The sequence below is a fragment of the Procambarus clarkii genome, chromosome 20, assembly GCF_040958095.1.
Source record: "Procambarus clarkii isolate CNS0578487 chromosome 20, FALCON_Pclarkii_2.0, whole genome shotgun sequence".
NCBI lineage: Eukaryota > Metazoa > Arthropoda > Malacostraca > Decapoda > Cambaridae > Procambarus > Procambarus clarkii.
The window spans coordinates 40,865,730-40,872,773 of record NC_091169.1 but is presented as its reverse complement, the minus strand read 5'-3'; positions in this window follow the sequence as shown (position 1 = coordinate 40,872,773).

The window sequence follows — 7,044 nt, the reverse complement described above, 5'->3', positions numbered from 1 at the left end:
AAATCTCGGTAATAAATCAGTATGATACGAAAATTGGGAAATCTGACTCACTGTATTTTATTGTAGGTAATAACACGTCTATGTAATCCGTTCTGTACAATTGTGTACTCTCGACTATGCCAAAGTTTGCTATTCAACTTCAAACATACCAAAGTGTCCTGAAATAAACATCTTGGAATCATTTTAGTAAAATACATGTTTGTTAGAATATAATTTGCATTAGAAATAAATAAATAAATAAATTAATATATATATATATATATATATATATATATATATATATATATATATATATATGTATGTATGTATATATATATATATATATATATATATATATATATATATATGTATGTATGTATATATATATATATATATATATATATATATATATATGTATGTATGTATGTATATATATATATATATATATATATATATATATATATATATATATATATATATATATATATTAATTTAGAGACAAGTTCAGGAGACTTGTCTCCAGAACAAGTCTTTGCCTACTACAAGGATAGACAATATCCTTGTCTATCAAATATAACCAATACAGGGATATTACCTTCTACAAGAATAGACAATATTCTCTACAGGGATATTATTGCCTTTCCGTCTAGGTGTGTTTTTGTAAATTGTGTCGTTATTATTTTCTGTTACATTGAGATTGCTTTGAGTGATGTGATTCATTATGATGTTTGCAGGATCGAGCGAGACTCCCCCCACTGAGCAGGATGAGAGGCGCTTCGCTGCGGCAAGGTAAGTGACCTCGAGAATATTTAGTGAGTTTCTGACGTCGAGGGCTGGTGAAGGGAAGGGATCTATACTATCAGGGTAAAGCGCCAAGCGATTACAACTATATAGGGCTTGGAAGTGAGTCAGGATAAGGATTTGGGATGGGATGGGGGCAAAGGAATGGTTCCTAACCACTTGTAGACGGTCGGAGGATTGAACGCCGACTTGCTTGAAGTGAGATCGTCGCTCTACCTTCCACCACAAGTAGGTGGGCAAGGGCTGGTGAGGTGTTGATATTAGGGGCGTGCGACTACTTTTCCTCGAGTGCTATTGCACAAGTTACAGCCCCGCTCCTGTGCCAGGTAAGTCCACAACGGGGTCACCATAGCCCGTGCTACTTGTCCCGCTCCTGTGCCAGGTAAGTCCACAACGGGTTCACCATAGCCCGTGCTACTTGTCCCGCACCTGTGCCAGGTAAGTCCACAACGGGGTCACCATAGCCCGTGCTACTTGTCCCGCTCCTGTGCCAGGTAAGTCCACAACGGGGTCACCATAGCCCGTGCTACTTGTCCCGCTCCTGTGCCAGGTAAGTCCACAACGGGGTCACCATAGCCCGTGCTACTTGTCCCGCTCCTGTGCCAGGTAAGTCCACAACGGGGTCACCATAGCCCGTGCTACTTGTCCCGCTCCTGTGCCAGGTAAGTCCACAACGGGGTCACCATAGCCCGTGCTACTTGTCCCGCTCCTGTGCCAGGTAAGTCCACAACGGGGTCACCATAGCCCGTGCTACTTGGAACTTTTTGTTCCAAGTAGCGAATCTTTAAACAAAACCAAAACAAAAGCCTGTAGAGGCACTCCATCTGGAGACCTGCTGGGGGTATGTGTGGGAGGGGGCAGGAGAGGGTGCAGCACGCTGTGAGGGGGGACACCCAGGACGCTGCACGCTGTGAGGGGGACACCCAAGACGCTGCACGCTGTGAGGGGGACACCCAGGACGCTGCACGCTGTGAGGGGGGACACCCAGGACGCTGCACGCTGTGAGGGGGGACACCCAGGACGCTGCACGCTGTGAGGGGGGACACCCAGGACGCTGCACGCTGTGAGGGGGGACACCCAGGACGCTGCACGCTGTGAGGGGGGACACCCAGGACGCTGCACGCTGTGAGGGGGGACACCCAGGACGCTGCACGCTGTGAGGGGGGACACCCAGGACGCTGCACGCTGTGAGGGGGGACACCCAGGACGCTGCACGCTGTGAGGGGGGACACCCAGGACGCTGCACGCTGTGAGGGGGGACACCCAGGACGCTGCACGCTGTGAGGGGGGACACCCAGGACGCTGCACGCTGTGAGGGGGGACACCCAGGACGCTGCACGCTGTGAGGGGGACACCCAGGACGCTGCACGCTGTGAGGGGGGACACCCAGGACGCTGCACGCTGTGAGGGGGGACACCCAGGACGCTGCACGCTGTGAGGGGGGACACCCAGGACGCTGCACGCTGTGAGGGGGGACACCCAGGACGCAGCACGCTGTGAGGGGGGACACCCAGGACGCTGCACGCTGTGAGGGGGGACACCCAGGACGCTGCACGCTGTGAGGGGGGACACCCAGGACGCTGCACGCTGTGAGGGGGGACACCCAGGACGCTGCACGCTGTGAGGGGGGGACACCCAGGACGCTGCACGCTGTGAGGGAGACACCCAGGACGCTGCACGCTGTGAGGGGGGGACACCCAGGACGCTGCACGCTGTGAGGGGGGCACCCAGGACGCTGCACGCTGTGAGGGGGGGACACCCAGGACGCTGCACGCTGTGAGGGGGGGACACCCAGGACGCTGCACGCTGTGAGGGGGGACACCCAGGACGCTGCACGCTGTGAGGGGGGGACACCCAGGACGCAGCACGCTGTGAGGGGGACACCCAGGACGCTGCACGCTGTGAGGGGGGGACACCCAGGACGCTGCACGCTGTGAGGGGGACACCCAGGACGCTGCACGCTGTGAGGGGGGGACATCCAGGACGCTGCACGCTGTGAGGGGGGACACCCAGGACGCTGCACGCTGTGAGGGGGGACACCCAGGACGCTGCACGCTGTGAGGGGGGACACCCAGGACGCTGCACGCTGTGAGGGGAGGGACACCCAGGACGCTGCACGCTGTGAGGGGGGGACACCCAGGACGCTGCACGCTGTGAGGGGGACACCCAGGACGCTGCACGCTGTGAGGGGGGGACACCCAGGACGCTGCACGCTGTGAGGGGGACACCCAGGACGCTGCACGCTGTGAGGGGGGGACACCCAGGACGCTGCACGCTGTGAGGGGGGGACACCCAGGACGCTGCACGCTGTGAGGGGGGGTCACCCAGGACGCTGCACGCTGTGAGGGGGGGACACCCAGGACGCTGCACGCTGTGAGGGGGGGACACCCAGGACGCTGCACGCTGTGAGGGGGGGACACCCAGGACGCTGCACGCTGTGAGGGGGGGACACCCAGGACGCTGCACGCTGTGAGGGGGACACCCAGGACGCTGCACGCTGTGAGGGGGGGACACCCAGGACGCTGCACGCTGTGAGGGGGACACCCAGGACGCTGCACGCTGTGAGGGGGGACACCCAGGACGCAGCACGCTGTGAGGGGGGACACCCAGGACGCAGCACGCTGTGAGGGGGGACACCCAGGACGCAGCACGCTGTGAGGGGGGACACCCAGGACGCTGCACGCTGTGAGGGGGGACACCCAGGACGCAGCACGCTGTGAGGGGGGACACCCAGGACGCTGCACGCTGTGAGGGGGGACACCCAGGACGCTGCACGCTGTGAGGGGGGACACCCAGGACGCTGCACGCTGTGAGGGGGGACACCCAGGACGCTGCACGCTGTGAGGGGGGACACCCAGGACGCTGCACGCTGTGAGGGGGGACACCCAGGACGCTGCACGCTGTGAGGGGGGACACCCAGGACGCTGCACGCTGTGAGGGGGGACACCCAGGACGCTGCACGCTGTGAGGGGGGACACCCAGGACGCTGCACGCTGTGAGGGGGGACACCCAGGACGCTGCACGCTGTGAGGGGGGACACCCAGGACGCAGCACGCTGTGAGGGGGCACACCCAGGACGCTGCACGCTGTGAGGGGGGACACCCAGGACGCTGCACGCTGTGAGGGGGGACACCCAGGACGCTGCACGCTGTGAGGGGGGACACCCAGGACGCTGGTTCGATCCCCATTCTGTTCCAATATGATTCTCGCCATGATACGTCACGCTATTGTGATGTTCTGATGTTTGTGCAAGTTCAGAATCATTAAACTATGTTGCAGGCGATGAGTCACAATAACGTGGCTGAAGTATGTTGACCAGACCACACACTAGAAGGTGAAGGGACGACGACGTTTCGGTCCGTCCTGGACCATTCTCAAGTCGATTGTGATGAGGAGGTAGAGAAAGGCGATAAATAGGCAAGAGTCTCTCAATCGACTTGAGAATGGTCCAGGACGGACCGAAACGTCGTCATCCCTTCAATTTCTAGTGTGTGGTCTGGTCAACATTAAACTATGTTAACTGTTACTTCATATTTTCACAAAGCCATTACGTCTGGCGAGTCAAGATGGCTTCAGTAGTCTTTTTAAACTTTACGACAAAGATAACCCTGTTTCTCTGAACATCAGAGGACGAGGACTGTTCACAGCCAAGTCCAACTCGAATAGTGTACTCAAGGGCGTACCAAATGCTCTGTTATAGTTACTTAAGATCTTGATTAGCGCAAACAAGACGATGCGACTGATTTGATGATGTTGCTTACAATAGCATGTTGTTGTTGTTGTTCAAGATTCAGCTACTGGGAATAAAAAGTTCCAAGTAGCACGGGCTATGGTGAACCCGTAATGGACTTACCTGGCACAGGAGCGGTGCTGTGTGGGGTGTGAAAGGTGGTGTTGTTGTTTAAGATTCAGCTACTGCGAACTAAAAGTTCCAAGTAGCACGGGCTATGGTGAGCCCGTAATGGACTTACCTGGCACAGGAGCGGGGCTGTAACTTCTCTACAGGGTCAAATTCCAACCATTTTTATTTACTCGAGTTCAAACAAAATTTACATGGCGGCATTAGTACACTTCCACCACGCACGTTCACGAGAGGAATTTAGAAGCAATGTGTTTTTTTTTTTTTTTTAGCCCTTTATGCAAATGACGGACGTGACCAGAATTTAAATGTTTTGAAAGCAAAATTCCCGTCAGATAGAAAACGGCACATTTTCCACGCAAATATTTTAAGGGGAGTTGCTGTAGATTCTTGGGACTAGAATTCACTTGTACTTAATATACTGACTTGTTGCGTCTCTCTTGACTCGTTTCACTCCTGTTCTTACTTGTTGAACACCAAATTGTTAGTTATACATTTAGGGGCTTTTATCTAGACATAGTGGTTATCTTGAGATGATTTCGAGGCTTTTTTAGTGTCCCCGCGGCCCGGTCCTCGACCAGGCCTCCACCCCCAGGAAGCAGCCCGTGACAGCTGACTAACACCCAGGTACCTATTTTACTGCTAGGTAACATAGGGTGAAAGAAACTTTGCCCATTGTTTCTCGCTGGCGCCTGGGATCGAACCCAGGCCACAAGTCCAGTGTGCTGTCCGCTCGGCCGACCGGCTCCCTACGGTAGTAAAAAAAATTATTCTGTCTAGAGGATAAGAGACAGACTATAAGTGTTTAATTGTTTAGTGATGGGTTTCTGTTGGGCTCAGGAGCCAAGTGCTCTCTGAAGTGACTTTCGTCATTAAGTTGAGCCGAGACTGGAACTCGATACAATGTTGTATGAACGTTGCGGTTAGGTGGCGCTATACCAACGTCGATCTTACAATGTTGCATGAACGTTGCGTTTAGGTGGCGCTATGCCAACCTCGTTCTTACGACAGCAGATTTATATATTGTTTAATAGAAGGAACTTTAGTCACGTAAAAGCCACGTTTTTAATGTGCATTATCTCTCACTTTATGGAAGGAAGGAAGGAATGAATTAAAAGGTGGGGGGGGGGGGAATGCACCAAAGCATTACGACTATATAGCACTGGGAAGGGGCTAGGATAACGATTTGGGATAGGACGGAGGGAAGGAATAGTGCCCAACCACTTGTGGACGGTCGGGAATTGATCGCCGACCTGCATGATAGGAGACCATCGCTCTACCGTCCAGCCCAAGTAGTTGGGAGTGGGGAACGAACGCAAGTTTCTTTAACATCTAATCATATTGGTTTCAGAAGCCTGCAGGGGTTCATTTAATATTTTAAGACCCCCTCGCAGGCTTTAAGTGATGAGGTTCCAGTGGGTCCACAGGTTTCAAATAACGAGGAGGCCCCGCATGCACTATGGCTTGTGTGACTGATTATTCATTACATGCAATCGTAATTTCGTCATACCTCGAGCAAGCTCATTTAGAGAATTTATTGAAGAAAAAAATTAAACTTTCTTTTTCTTCAAATATTCAGAAAAAGCCCTGACCCAAACCCAGTTACGCAAAACTCATTCATTCTGCTCGTGGAGATGATCGTAGAGTGGAATTAGCAATTCCACTCGCTCCTTCAATCTCTATTAAATATGCTTCAATACACACGAGGCTAATCCACTCTTCAAACACTGTTGCCAGCGTTTCATATTTTCTTGCTATTAAGCTCCTTGATGATGAACTCGAGACATTAGTTAAGTGCTATTAGTTGTTAATCTGTACGTTAGTTGGTGCTACTAGCCGTTAACCTCGGCTAGTGAAATAGGAGGTGATAGGAGAAAATAACATGGAAATTCCGTTAGGGTAGAGGGGCGGTGACCTGAAAATCCCCTCTATTGCTTTGTGTATGTCTCTCTCCCTAGGCTATGGGTGCTCTATTGTATCTAGACGTGGAGTATTCTATTCTATTCTCTATTCTATTCTCTCTCTCTCTCTCTCTCTCTCTCTCTCTCTCTCTCTCGCTCTCTCTCTCGCTCTCTCTCTCGCTCTCTCTCTCTCTCTCTCTCTCTCTCTCTCTCTCTCTCTCGCTCTCTCTCTCGCTCTCTCTCTCTCTCTCTCTCTCTCTCTCTCTCTCTCTCTCTCTCTCTCTCTCTCTCTCTCTCTCTCTCTCTCTCTCTCTCTCTCTCTCTCTCTCTCTCTCTCTCGCTCTCTCTCTCGCTCTCTCTCTCGCTCTCTCTCTCGCTCTCTCTCTCGCTCTCTCTCTCGCTCTCTCTCTCGCTCTCTCTCTCGCTCTCGCTCTCTCTCGCTCTCGCTCTCTCTCGCTCTCGCTCTCTCTCTCGCTCTCTCTCTCGCTCTCTCTCTCGCTCTCT